Raw genomic sequence first — 15,806 nt, 5'->3', positions numbered from 1 at the left:
GTCCATCGAGTCAGTGATGCCATCCAGCCATCTCATCCTCTGTCGTCCCCTTCTCCTCCCTCCCCCAAAAAACCTGTACATGGATATTTATAGAAGCTTTATTCATAATTGCCGAAACTTGGAAGCAACCAACGTGTCCTTCAGTAAGCGGACGGAGAAATTAACTCTGGTACATTCAACCAATGGAATATTATTGAGCGATAAAAAGAAATGAAGTGTCAAGCCATGAAAAGATATGAAGGAACCTTCAAAGCATATTGCTAAGTGAAAGAGACCAATCTGAAAAGGCAACATACTGCCTGATTCCAACTATATGACATTGTTGAAAAGATAAAATTACAGAGACAGTAAAAAGATCAGTGATTGCCAGTGGCTTGGGGGAGGAAGGGATGAATAGGGGAAGCACAGGGGATCTTTAGGGAGGTGAAACTATTCTATACAATACAGTAATGGTAGACACAAGTCATCATACATTTGTCAAAGCCCATAGAATGTACAACACACAGAGTGAATCCCAATGTTAGCTATGGACTTTAGTTAATCATCAATTACAACATATGTACCACACTAATAAAAGAAGTAAATAGTAGGGGATACAGTGTGCTCAGGGAGAGGGGTATGTGGGAAATCTCTGTGTTTTCAAAAAACATTTTTTTGTAAACCTGAAAATAGTCTAAGTAAAATATTAAAACCCCCTACAATGAAAAACAGTTTATACACACTAGGATAAAAAAGATGGACAATACTATTGACAGAGGAATGGATAAAGAAGATGTGGTTCATATATGTAATGGAATACAACCGAGTCGTAGAGAAGGATGAAATGCCATTGTGGCAACGTAGAGGGACCTAGAGATTGTCATACAGAGTAAAATAAGTCAGACAAAGGGAAATATCACTTATATGCAGAATCTAAAAAGAAATGATACAAATGAATTTATTTACAAAATACAGACTCACAGACTTATTAGAGAATGAATTTATGGTTGCTACTGTGGTGGGAGGGGGAGGGTCAAGGATGAGAGAAAGGATACTTAGGGAGTTTAAGATCAACATATACACTGCTATATTTAAAATGAATAACCAACAAAGACCTACTGTACAACACAGGGAACTCTGTTCAATGTTAATGGCAGCCTGGTTGAGAGGGGAGTTTGAGGGAGAATGGACACATGTGTATGCATGGCTGAAGTCGCTCTGCTGTGCACCTGAAACCGTCACAACATTGTTAATCAGCTATACTTCAATATAAAATGATAAACTTATTAAAAAAAAAGAGGGAGAATAGTAAGAAATAGGAACTCTCATACATTTCTGGTAGGAATGTAAAATTTGCAGCCACTTTGGGAAACAGTCTGGTAATCATTTAAAAGGTCACACACAGAATGATCATATTACTCAGCAATTCCACTCCTAGGTGTACAATCAAGAGAAATGGAAATATTTATCCACATAAAAGTTTGCACATGGATACTAATTGCAACATTATTCATAGCAGCCAAAAAGAGGAAACAATGCCAATGTTTACCAACTGATGAATGGATAAACAAAATGTGGTATAATCACACAATGAAATATTCACGTTCATGCTCAGTAGCTTTGTAGTGTTTGACTCTTTGCAACCCTGTGGACGATAGCTTGCCAGGGTCTTCCGTTTATAGGACTTCCCCGGCAAGAATACTGGAGTGGGTTGCCATTACCTCCTCCAGAATGAAATATTATTCAACAGTAAAAGTAATGAAGTACTGATAGATGCTATAATATGGATGAATCTTTAAAACATGGTAAGTGAAAGAAGGCAGTTACAGAGGGCCACTTATTTGTTGATTCCATTGATGTGAAATATTTCAGATCAGATCAGATCAGTCACTCAGTCGTGTCCGACTCTTTTCGACCCCATGAATCACAGCACAACAGGCCTCCCTGGCCATCACCAACTCTCGGAGTTCACTGAGACTCACGTCCATCGAGTCAGTGATGCCATCCAGCCAGCTCATCCTCTGTTGTCCCCTTCTCCTCCTGCCCCCAATCCCTCCCAGCATCAGAGTCTTGTCCAATGAGTCAACTCTTCGCATGAGGTGACCAAAGTACTGGAGTTTCAGCTTTAGCACCATTCCTTCCAAAGAAATCCAAGGGCTGATCTCCTTCAGAACGGACTGGTTGGATCTCCTTGCAGTCCAAGGGACTCTCAAGAGTCTTCTTCAACACCACAGTTCAAAAGCATCCATTCTTTGGCGCTCAGCCTTCTTCACAGTCCAACTCTCACATCCACACATGACCACAGGAAAAACCATAGCCTTGACTAGACAAACCTTTGTTGGCAAAGTAATGTCTCTGCTTTTGAATATGACTTCTAGGTTGGTCATAACTTTCCTTCCGAGGAGTAAGCGTCTTTTAATTTCATGGCTGCAGTCACCATCTGTAGTGATTTTGGAGCCCAGAAAAATAAAGTCTGACACTGTTTCCACTGTTTCCCCATCTATTTCCCATGAAGTGGTCGGACCGGATGCCATGATCTTTGTTTTCTGAATGTTGAGCTTTAAGCCAACTTTTTGACTCTCCACTTTCACTTTCATCAAGAGGCTTTTTAGTTCCTCTTCACTTTCTGCCATAAGGGTGGTGTCATCTGCATCTCTGAGGTTATTGATATTTCTCCTGGCAATCTTGATTCCAACTTGTGTTTCTCCCAGTCCAGCGTTTCTCATGATGTACTCTGCATAGAAGTTAAATAAACAGGGTGACAATATACAGCCTTGACGTACTCCTTTTCCTATTTGGAAGCAGTCTGTTGTTCCATGTCCAGTTCTAACTCTTGCTTCCTGACCTGCATACAAATTTCTCAAGAGGCAGATCAGGTGGTCTGGTATTCCCATCTCTTTCAGAATTTTCCACAGTTTATTGTGATCCACACAGTCAAAGGCTTTGGCATAGTCAATAAAGCAGAAATAGATGTTTTTCTGGAACTCTCTTGCTTTTTCCATGATCCAGCAGATGTTGGCAATTTGATCTCTGGTTCCTCTGCCTTTTCTAAAACCAGCTTGAACATCAGGCTGATAATTGGTAACTATATAACCCCACCAGCAGGAGCTAGGTAGGTTACTAGCTCTGAAATTTTAATGCATTTCCGCCACTGGTCAGTATGTTTTGCAGAGTAAATAGAGGGTATTTCTCAGTCATTGAGGTAGTTAAGTAAACTAGTTAGGATTACCAGCGCACTTCTGTTTGGAAATATTATAAGTTAAATAGGCTCTTTGCATCTAACCCGGCCTGCCACTTTGAAGTTATAGCATTTACCCAAAGACAGTGCTGAGCCCACTGTAAGCACCATCAACACTTTGGATATCAAGAACCTCTTGTGGACAACTTAGATAGAGTGATGGCTCCTTGGAACTGCCTGTCAGAATCAAACAACAGAAATTCACAAAGGAGACTGCATGGAAAGCCACTCGAATCTGGTACTTACATCACCCTGGAAAAGACTTTTCATGCTATTGTCATCCAGAATAATCAAATTAATCTATAAATTCATTGCAACCCCAGTCAAATCCTAACAGGACTTTTAAATTGGAATTTAAGAATTCTGATTCTCTTCTGAAAGATAAAGTATTAACAACAGTCAAAAAAGTCTGAAAAAGATTATTGCATGGGAATTCGCAATATAAATATAAAAATTATATTTTATATTTATATTTATATAAATATTTGCAACATAAATATAAAAATACATAAAGCTGGGGCTTCCCTGGTGGCCCAGTGGTAAAGAATCTGCCTGCCAATGCAAGAGACACAGTTTGATCTCTGGTCTGGGACGATCCCACATGCCATAGAGCAACTAAGCCCACGTGTCACAAGTACTGGAGCCCACACACCCTAGAGAAGCCACCACAGTGAGAAGCCTGCACACCACAACTAGAGAAAAGCCCGTGCAGCAACAAAGTCCCAGCACAGCCAAAAATAAATTAAAAAATAAAATTATTTTTTAAAATATATAAAGCTAGATTAATATTTTAGAAATAGGTTTAGCAATATAAAATGAAAGGAATAAAAATAGATCAATGGAATAGAATAAAATGCAGAAACAGATCCATAGGGAGCTAACAATACAGGCAATGTTTAAAATCTATGAAGGAAGGGTGGCTTTTTTTCAATAAATCATGTGACATAATTGGCTATCCACTGAAGGAAAGATAATTTTAGATTGAACCTCCTGGCCCATCACATCAAACACAGATGGTCCAAGTAGTTAAACATCTGTGGTGGAGGTGGGGGCGAGTTAAAATATTTTAAAGGATTTTAAACTATATTTTTAATAATATTGGGGTGGAGAAAGACTTCCTAAGCACAATACAAAACTCAGAAGCCATAAAAAGCTTCAAGATTTGTCCTCATAAAATATAAAACTTCTGTTAAAAGAAATGCTATAATAAAAGTTGGAAGAAATGAGAAAAATGTAGGAGAAAAAGATTATTGCATTGAATAAATATCCAAGAAATATACAGAATTCTGACAACAATAATTTAAACCAACAGAGGATATGACCAGAAATTTCATAGAAAATTACAAATCAAAGAAGAAAAAGAAAGAGGAGTAAGAAAAAAAGGAGAACAAGGGGGAGTAAGAGAAGAGAAAAGAAAGAGAAAGAAGAAAAGAAGCTCAAACTCAACAGCAACCAACAAAAGCAAATTAAATGAGATGTATTTGCCCATCAGATTGTCCAAGATTTAAAAGCTTGCTTAAAGCCAATTTTTGCCTTGTAATGCTCAAGTTGCAGTAAGCTTCTAAATGGTTTATAATTGCCAGTAAGATTTATATTTAATGCAGGTGTTATTTAGAAGTATTTAAAAACTTCCAAATGTACAGGTTTTTAAAAAAATATTTTAGTATTGGTAATGCATGAATTGTTCAAAAGCAAAATGTGTAAAAGGTGCCAAAAGATGAAAGAAAAGGCTCCCCTTCCGGCCCAGTCTCCTTATCAATCCAGCCCCTCTTACAGCCTTCATCATTGTTAGTTGCCTCCATACATTTCCAGCATGTGTCTATTAATAGAAGCATTAATTAATTAAGACAAGTATTAATGTATTCTTTTCCTTCTCATTTATCCTACAAAAGGTGGCATATTATGTATTATGTATTATTCTGCATCTTGTTTTTTTAAGAATATATTGAAAATGAGAGCTGTCTATGACTATCATACATCAGAGTTTTTAATTATTGAGAAATGTACCTAGAGCATATAAGGTATATTTGCAATGTTTAGAGTGAATCTTTAAGATATTCCCACACAGTGAGGAACTAGAATACAGCTGGTATCTGCAAAGCCACTCCCTGATCACATCATCCACCCGTTTCCCTCTAGGTAACCACTCTCCTGGCTTTGGGGGTTAATAATTTCCTTGCTTTTCTTTACGATTTTGGCACCCCACTCCAGTACTCTCGCCTGGAAAATCCCATGGATGGAGGAGCCTGGTGGGCTACAGTCCACGGGGTCACTAAGAGTCGGACACAACTGAGCGACTTCATTTTCACTTTTCACTTTCATGCTTTGGAGAAGGAAATGGCAACCCACTCCAGTATTCTTGCCTGGAGAATCCCAGGGACGGGGGAGCCTGGTGGGCTGCCATCTATGGGGTCGAAGAGAGTCGGACACGACTGAAGCGACTTAGCAGCAGTAGCAGCAGTGGTTAATTTTTTGTCATTGTTGTAAAGCATTCCTGTATGAATGTAACACAGTGTTTATGAACTTTTAGCCTTCAGTTTGAGGTTATTGTGTTGCTGTGAAAGTTCTCTTTTGTCTCCTGGTTTACAGCAACAATTATCAAAGTGTGGTCCATGAACCCCTAGGGATCACAGGAACCTTATCAAGGAGTCACTGAAGTTAAAGCTATTTTCTTCTATGATAATACCAAGATGTAATGTGCCCTTTCATCTTATTTATAGCTTCCTTTGCTATGCAAAAGCTTTTAAGTTTAATTAGTTCCCATTTGTTTATTTTTGCTTTTATTTCTATTACTCTAGGAGGTGGGTCAAAGAAGATCTTGCTGTGATTTATGTCAAAGAGTGTTCTGCCTAGGTTTTCTTCTAAGAGTTTTATATTGTCTGGCCTTATATTTAGGTCTTTAATCCATTTTGAGTTTATTTTTGTATGTGGTGTTAGGAAGTGTTCTAGTTTCATTGTTTTAAATGTAGCTGTCGAGATTTCAAAGCACCGCTTATTGAAGATGCAGTCTTTTCTCCATTGTATATTCTCGCCTCCTTTGTCAGAGAAAAACTTAAAAGCTTTTGCTCAGCAAAGGAAACTATAAACAAGATGAAAAACAACCTTCAGAATGGGAGAAAATAATTTCAAATGAAGCAACTGACAAAGGATTAATCTCCAAAATATACAAGCAGTTCATGAAGCTCAATATCAGAAAAACAAACAACCCAATCAAAAAATGCTTGGAAGATCTAAATAGATATTCCTCCAAAGAAGACATACAGATGGTCAACAAACATATGAAAAGATGCTCAACATTGCTCATTATTACAGAAATGCAAATTAAAATTACAATGAGGTATCACCTCATACCAGTCAGAATGGTCATCATCAAAAAATCTACAAACAAAAAATGCTGGAGAAGATGTGGAGAAAAGGGAACCCTCTTGTACTGTTGGTGGGAATGTAAATTTATACAGCCACTATGGCAGTTCCTTAAAAAACTAGAAATAAAACTACCATATGACCCAGCAATCCACTACTGGGCATGTACCTGAGAAAACCATAATTCAAAAAGTCATATGTACCCCGATGTTCATAGCAGCACAATTAACAATAGCCAGAACATGGAAGCACCCTAGATGTCTATCGACAGATGAAAGGATAAAGAAATTGGGGTACATATATACAATGAAATATTACTCATCCATAAAAAGGAATGCATTTGGGTCAGTTGTAGTGAAGTGGATGAACCTAGAGTTTGTTATACAAAATGAAGTAAGTCAGAGAGAGAAAAACAAATACATTAACGTGTATATATGGAGCCTAGAAAAATGATACTGAGAGTCTATTTGCAGGGCAGGAATAGAGAGGCAGACATAGAGAACAGACTTGTGGGCACAGTGGAGGAAGGAGAAAGTGATCTGAATTGGGAGAGTAGCACTGACATTTATATGCTACCATGTGTAAAAGGGATAGCTAGCAGGAAGAAGGAGAAGGCAATGGCACCCCACTCCAGTACTCTTGCCTGGAAAATCCCATGGGCAGAGGAGCCTGGTGGGCTGCAGTTGATGGGGTTGCGAAGAGTCGGACATGACTGAGCGACTTCACTTTCACTTTTCACTTTCCTGCATTGGAGAAGGCAATGGCAACCCACTCCAGTGTTCTTGCCTGGAGAATCCTAGAGACGGGGAAGCCTGGTGGGCTGCCATCTATGGGGTCGCACAGAATCAGACACGACTGAAGCAACTTAGTAGCAGAAGCAGCAGCAGCAGCAGCAGCAGCAGCAGCAGGAAGCAGCTTATAGCAGAGGGAGCTCAGCCTGATGCTCCATGGTGACCTAGAAAGGTAGGATGGGAGGGGTAGGAGGGAAGCTCAAGATAGAGGAGATATACTTATACCTATAGCTGATTCACATTGTTATATAGCAGAAACCAACACAACATTGTAAAGCAATTATCCTGCAATTAAAATTTTTGTTAAGATTTTTTTAAAAATTGAAAAAAAAGAAAAGAGATAATGTGCCCTTTCCACTCTGTGGACATTCACATTTATGATACAAAAGCACTAATAAGTAAAACTGTAGCCGCCTTCATTTGTGTCCAACTCTTTGCAACCGCATGGACTGCAGCACGCCAGGCCTCCCTGTCCAACCTGGGAGTTGGTACTCCCAGAGTTTTTTCAAGCTCATGTCTATTGAGTCAGTGATGCCATCCAACCATCTCATCCTCTGTCGTCCCCTTCTCCTCCCACCTTCAATCTTTCCCAGCACTGTGTCTTTTCAAGAGCCAGTTCTTCACATCAGGTGGCTAAAGTACTGGAGTTTCAGCTTCAGCATCAGTCTTTCCAATGAATATTCAGGACTGATTTCCTTTAGGATGGACTGGTTGGATCTTCTTGGAGTCCAAGGGACTCTCAAGAGTCTTATCCAACACCACAGTTCAAAAGCATCAACTCTTCAGAGCTCAGCTTTCTTTATAGCCCAACTCTCACATTCACACATGACTATTGGAAAGACCGTAGCTTTGACTAGACAGACCATTGTTGGCAAAGTAATGACTCTGCTTTTTAATATGCTATCTAGGTTGGTCATAACATTTCTTCCAAGGAACAAGCGTCTTTTAATTTCATGGCTGCAGTCACCATCTGCAGTGATTTTGGAGCCCCCAAAATAAAGTCTGTCACTGTTTCCATTGTTTCCCCATCTATTTGCCATGAAGTGATGGAATTGGATGCCATGATCTTAGTTTTCTGAATGTTGAGCTTTAAGCCAACTTTTTCACTCTCCTCTTCCACTTTCATCAAGAGGCTTTTTAGTTCCTCTTCACTTTCTGCCATAAGGGTGGTGTCATCTGCATCTCTGAGGTTATTGATACTTCTCCCAGCAACCTTGATTCCAGCTTGTGTTTCTTCCAGCCCAGCGTTTCTCATGATGTACTCTGCATAGAAGTTAAATAAGCAGGGTGACAATATACAGCCTTGACGTACTCCTTTTCCTATTTGGAACCAGTCTGTTGTTCCATGTCCAGTTCTAACTGTTGCTTCCTGACCTGCATACAGATTTCTCAAGAGGTGGATCAGGTGGTCTGGTATTCCCATCTCTTTCAGAATTTTCCACAGTTTATTGTGATCCATAGTCAAAGGCTTTGGCATAGTCAATAAAGCAGAAATAGATGTTTTTCTGGAACTCTCTTGCTTTTTCCATGATCCAGCAGATGTTGGCAATTTGATCTCTGGTTCCTCTGCCTTTTCTAAAACCAGCTTGAACATCTGGAAGTTCATGGTTCACATATTGCTGAAGCCTGGCTTGGAGAATTTTGAGCATTACTTTACTAGCGTGTGAGATGAGTCTGTGGTAAGTGATATTTTTCTGGTTATTTGTCCATTTTATTTAAAGTTTCACATTTGTTGGCCTAAAGTTGTTCATGATAGCTTCTATTATTTTATTAATAATGCTACAATGTCTGTAATATGTAGTACCTTTTTATATTTCTGAAATTATTTGTACCTTCTCAACTGTCTTGATCATATTTGCCAGAGTTAGTGAGTTTTATCATTCTTTTCAAAGTCCCAAATTTTGACTTGTTGAGCAGTGTGAAACTGAACTGCAAATCCACAAGAGTTGATATATGATTTTATAGAGATTTTTTTCACCACTCTGCTTGGCTCTAAAGCAGTTTTTCTTGCATTCCTGGGCCTTGGGGGTATCACTGTTTTGCACCCCAGCTTTAGAGAGGGAATGTATCCTTATAGCCCCCACATGCTGGATATCCCCTGAGCTAGATGTCTGTCAAAGCTGAAGATGTCAAAACTAATGCTCAAATTCACGCAAATCTGCAAATACCACTGGGGACAAAAGCAATCTCAGGGTTCTGCCCAGCTCTCCAGATTCCTGCCCTCACTTGACTCCAGCCCAATAAAGTCTTACCGTTACTATTAATAGCTGTATGATGATTTTAAGAATTTTTAAAAAACATTTTATTCAGTATTATCATCACTTTCAAAGGAACATTGGTCCAGATATTTAACCAGACTTATCATCATAAATTTGCATAAATTCAGTAATGCTCTTATTTTTAAACAATGTGAAATATCATTTTGGGTCAGTTTGAATGCTTTCTGCATTGATTCTATTGACATGCTATCGATGTTTTATTAAATTCTATTGATGTCTGATATTACTGCTACTGCTTCTGCTTTTATCATTTGCACGGCCAATTTTTTCCCACATCTTTACTTTCAATTATTTCATGCTGTTTCCTTTTAAGTATATATTTTATAATAGCAAATAGCTGGTTTTCTTTTATTATTGCCAAATCTAGAAGTCTGTGACTTTTACGTTTTACTTTTATATATTCATAAATATTGAGTGACATGCTTGAACTTATTTTTACCATAATATTCAGCATTTTTATTTAGAAAATCCACCCTCCCCCCCCCCCCCCCCCCCCCCCCCCCCACAACACACACACTCTTACTCCACTTGATTATTCAGGGTTTTTTTTTCTTCATCATTGCTCCATTTGATTTTTTTCTTTAATGGTATGGGAGTGATATATCATATTTCTATTATTCTATTCAGTTCAGTTGCTCAGTCATGTCCAACTCTTTGTGACCCCATGAGCTGCAGCACGCCAGGCCTCCCTGTCCATCACCAACTCCCAGAGTCCACCCAAACCCATGTCCATTGAGTCGGTGATGCCATCCAATCATCTCATCCTCTGTTGTCCCCTTCTCCTCCTGCCCTCAATCTTTCCCAGCATCAGGGTCTTTTCAAATGAGTCAGCTCTTTGCATCAGGTGGCCAAAATATTGGAGTTTCAGCTTCAACATCAGTCCTACCAATGAACACCCAGGACTGATCTCCTATAGGATGAACTGGTTGGATCTCTTTGCAGCTATCTTTAAATGTTTACCTCATACTGTAATTTTTCAATTATCCAATGTGAGTCTACATCCAGTTCTCTAAAAAAGAGAAAAGAAAATCTTAGCTCTTGGAGTTTAGTTCCAGATTATATTGTTTGTTTGAAAAGTAATCCCTGCTTATTCAGACATAACAATAAATGTTATTGGTTAATTAGGTCATTGTTCTAACAGTTGACACCTGTCGACTTTATGTTTCCTTGTATATCCAAAAGTATCTTTATTTCATGTTCACATTTGGATTATATTTTGATTAAGTGTAAAATTCTAGGTTGGTAAAGTTGTTTTTCAGATGATAAAACAAGTTTATTGCTTGGGAGCTAGAATCTCTGCCAAATGACTTAGTGATACATTGGTAGTTGGATGGATTTTTCTCTGGCAAAAATGGTCACATGGACTGAAGACCCCACTCTGACTTTGCTGCTTCTGCTGTGGGTATGTAGGGTCATGTAAACATGTAAAACACTGTAGTGCTAGGTTTCATTCCCAGCTTTCAGACACAGAATCTGTTTCTTTCCCGCTTCTCACCACCACTGGCTTCACTACCAGCCCTGCCATGGAGTCATCTGCTTTCTGCTGTCAGATGCAGAGGAGCCAAGGCTGGCTGCTGGGACTGGAGGTTCATAGGTCTTTTGCTTCTCACACGACATGATTCCTTTAGGAAAACAGAAAACCCATAGAGGCCTCAGAATCCTCCAGAGGAATTCTGGAATGGTGGTGGAAAGTGGGAAAGAAACAGATCATGTGTCTGAAAGCTGGGAATGAAACCTAGCACTACAGTGTTTTCAGTGGACCACAATACATTTAGTAGATCATGCGTGAAAGTCAGTTCACTGTATATTTCCTACTAACAAGAACATGACCCTACACAGCCACAACAGAAGCATCAAAGTCAAGAAGTTAATGTTACTTTAATACTCAGATCCTATTTAATTTTCAGCTATGGTCCCAATAATTACAAGCCAGTTGTTTTATGGAATGTCTCTCAATTTTGTTTTGTCTGATATTTTCTTATGATTAGATTCAGGTTATACATCTCTGACAAGAGAATCACAATAGTGATTATGTGTTCTTCCCTTTGCATCTTGTCAGGTGATGTATGACTGATTTATCCCTTACAGGAGATGTTTATTTTGATTACTTAAGATGGTGTCTGCCAGGCGGCTCCACTACAGCTCTTCTTTCTCCCTTGTAATTAGTAAGTATTTTGTGCAGAGGTAAGCATTTGAAACTATATAAAGATTCCATACCCTATCTAAACTCTGACTTACTACTTTTATCAGTATGAACTCATGATTTCCTTTTTTCATTTAATAGCTTATCATCTATTATATTATTTTGATGCTCAGAATGTTCCAGATTTGGCTCGTTGGAGTCCCTTCAAGCTAGCTTCTCTGTCCTTTTGATATGATCTTATCTTTCCTCGATAAATTCTTTGCTTTCTGGCACATGATGTCCCAGCCCTAGAATCAATTTCTCCAAGCAGCCTTGGGTTTTTTGTTGCTATTGTTGTTGACATTCTTAGTGGAGAATGTTATTTAGAGTCCAAGGTCTAAGCACAAAGCTCTTATTGCTCCTATGCTACTACTGCCCCCCAAACCCTCTCAGAAGACACAGCTACATCCATCTGCTTCTTTCTGCTTCTTTAATATTATTTGGCTGCTCAAATCTTAGCTGTGGCACGCGGGATCGTTGATCTTCATCGCGGCATGCGAACTCTTAGTTGTGGCATGTGGGATCTAATTCCCTGCCAAGGATCGAACCTGGGCCCCCTGCCTCGGGAGCTCGGTGTCTTGGCCACTGGATCACCACAGAAGTCCTCATATCTATTTATTTCTATATTTATGTAGATCTATTGAAAACCAGGAACACATGCCAATATCTCCTGTTCCAATTCACCAGAGTTCATTCTTGCTTTCTCCCATTCCACGAAACACTCTTCCCCAATAGTGAGAAACATGGCTCATGCTATTGATTGTCACAGCATGTTGTCACAGCCCCAACAGTTCTCTCACACATATTATGCCTTCCTCATCCTACTCAGGCTGTGAGACTCCACTGGGCTGGCCCCTATGTGGATGTCTTCATCTCCCCATTTGAGCTGACCCCCCAGCCCTGGCTGCCTCCATGGCAGATGACCTCCTCACCCTACTTGGGCTCCCACCTGATGATAGATTCTTCCTCCTGTTGCACATGCCCTTCTCACAGCACTCAGGCTCTAACAGCCCAGGTTGAGCTGCTCGCATGTGTAGATGCCCTCTTCATTCTGTGTGAGTTGATTCTCCACGGAAGACACACACACACACACACACACACACAGGATTTGATAAGCCACACCAAGCCACCTACCTTGTGGATGCTCTCCTCATGCTGACACCCCCTCCCCCCCAATCAAGCTGTCCCCCTTATGAGCTCCCACCTCACTCACTCCCTTTGACAACCCACATGTCTTCTTGCCTCTAAGGATGCCTTTCATATTCTCCAACCCTACATCAGGCTTCTGACCCCAACGGACACTTCTCACCCAACAGAGCCCTAACACACCACAGCAGGCTTCAGCCCTGCGTGGATACCTCCTCATTCTGCTCAGTCTCACATCCAAGCTGGGCCAGTTCTATGCATGGCCTCCCTCCTCTCACTTGAGCTCTGACATCCATGAGAGCCTCCAGCATGAATGCCTAACTTGCTCTGCTCCACATGATGGCATGAGGGCTGAATTATTCACAGAGCGAAGGGAAAAGGAGAGCTCCAGAAATAGTAACTATACCTAGAGACCCTTTTTCATGACATGTTTTAGTAACACAATGCAATGTATGAGTGTACTGGGTCATGCTGTGAAACATTTTACTGTGGGTCTAAAGCAAGGTTTGAAGGCCAGAATGTGAAGTCAAGTGGGCCTTAGAAAGCATCACTATGAACAAAGCTAGTGGAGGTGATGGAATTCCAGTTGAGCTATTCCAAATCCTCAAAGATGATGCTGTGAAAGTGTTGCACTCAATATGCCAGCAAATTTGGAAAACACAGCAGTGGCCACAGGACTGGAAAAGGTCAGCTTTCATTCCAATCCCAAAGAAACGCAATGCCAAAGAATGCTCAAACTACCGCACAATTGCACTCATCTCACACGCTAGTAAAGTAACACTCAAAATTCTCCAAGCCAGGCTTCAGCAATATGTGAACCATGAATTTCCTGATGTTCAAGCTGGTTTTAGAAAAGGCAGAGGAACCAGAGATCAAATTGCCAACATCTGCTGGATCATGGAAAAAGCAAGAGAGTTCCAGAAAAACATCTATTTCTGCTTTATTGACTATGCCAAAGCCTTTGACTATGGATCACAATAAACTGTGGAAAATTCTGAAAGAGATGGGAATACCAGACCACCTGATCCACCTCTTGAGAAATCTGTATGCAGGTCAGGAAGCAACAGTTAGAACTGGACATGGAACAACAGACTGGTTCCAAATAGGAAAAGGAGTACGTCAAGGCTGTATATTGTCACCCTGCTTATTTAACTTCTATGCAGAGTACATCATGAGAAACGCTGGGCTGGAAGAAACACAAGCTGGAATCAAGACTGCTGGGAGAAATATCAGTAACCTCAGAGATGCAGATGACACCACCCTTATGGCAGAAAGTGAAGAGGAACTAAAAAGCCTCTTGATGAAAGTGAAAGTGGAGAGTGAAAAAGTTGGCTTAAAGCTCAACATTCAGAAAATGAAGATGATGGCATCTGGTCCCATCACTTCATGGGAAATAGATGGGGAAACAGTGGAAACAGTGACAGACTTTATTTTTGGGGGGCTCCAAAATCACTGCAGATGGTGACTGCAGCCATGAAATTAAAAGACGCTTACTCCTTGGAAGGAAAGTTATGACCAACCTAGATAGCATATTCAAAAGCAGAGACATCACTTTGCCAACAAAGGTCCGTCTAGTCAAGGCTATGGTTTTTCCTGTGGTCATGTGTGGATGTGAGAGTTGGACTGTGAAGAAGGCTGAGTGCCTAAGAATGGATGCTTTTGAACTGTGGTGTTGGAGAAGACTCTTGAGAGTCCCTTGGACTGCAAGGAGATCCAACCAGTCATTCTGAAGATCAGCCCTTGGATTTCTTTGGAAGGAATGATGGTAAAGCTGCAACTCCAGTCCTTTGGCCACCTCATGCGAAGAGTTGACTTATTGGAAAAGACTCTGATGCTGGGAGGGATTGGGGGCAGGAGGAGAAGGGGATGACAGAGGATGAGATGGCTGGATGGCATCACTGACTCAATGGATGTGAGTCTGGGTGAACACCGGGAGTTGGTGATGGCCAGGGAGGCCTGGCGTGCTGCGATTCATGGGGTCACAAAGAGTCGGACACGACTGAGTGTCTAAACTGAACTGAATTGACCTAGGAAGGTTCTAGAATGATGGTACAGTAGCACCTATTTAATACATCATTGTTCTCTGGACTGCTGTGTCAGGACAGACCCTGTCACCTGTGTGTGCACCCTATCCCAAAGGACACAGCTTCCAGGACAAGAGATGTGACTTTGGTAGGCCACTGAGAGTCACAGATCTGGGTTCTAGCCCTGCTTCAGCCAATCACTAGGCAAGCACTCCAGTTACCTGATACATGAAAATGCAAACGACATGGTGTGTGCTTCTCTCCCAAAGTATAAAATCAGGTAGTCACGAAAAGTGCTTCGAAAACTACAATAACTGGAATTTAAGGAATGCATCAATCCTTTACAATCTTGAACCTTCATGAAATTCACACCTAGTAGATGAAGGAACTGAAGCTTAAGGAGGTTAGGTGGACGGATGAACCAGTATATCAATCCAAATCAGTCCATTAGACTTCACCCCCAATTATTAAATGGTACTTTTCTGCATGAAGATAAGTTACTGCATTAGAGATGAAGGAACATCTGTGTTGAGTTTGAATTACTTATATCAAGAATGAATCTATTATTCCCTTTTAATATAACTTGTGAAAGTTCTGAGTTCTGCAGGGTCCCCCCTTTTCTATGCAAATACAGTTAAAATACAGGAATTTGAGGCAAAAAGGGGCCACTCTGAAATGCCAATGGTGGGACCTGGTGCAGGGTCCCTGGGTGGCACAGTCATTCTTTAGCTATAAGATGGCAGCCAAGGTGAGGCCCTTGCATGAAGTGGGTGATGGATAAATATGATGAAGAATAAATGATGA

Source organism: Bos indicus x Bos taurus, chromosome 11, assembly GCF_003369695.1.
Source record: "Bos indicus x Bos taurus breed Angus x Brahman F1 hybrid chromosome 11, Bos_hybrid_MaternalHap_v2.0, whole genome shotgun sequence".
In the NCBI taxonomy this organism is placed as follows: domain Eukaryota; kingdom Metazoa; phylum Chordata; class Mammalia; order Artiodactyla; family Bovidae; genus Bos; species Bos indicus x Bos taurus.
The sequence above is the reverse complement of the archived record's forward strand: the minus strand, read 5'-3'. Positions refer to the sequence as shown.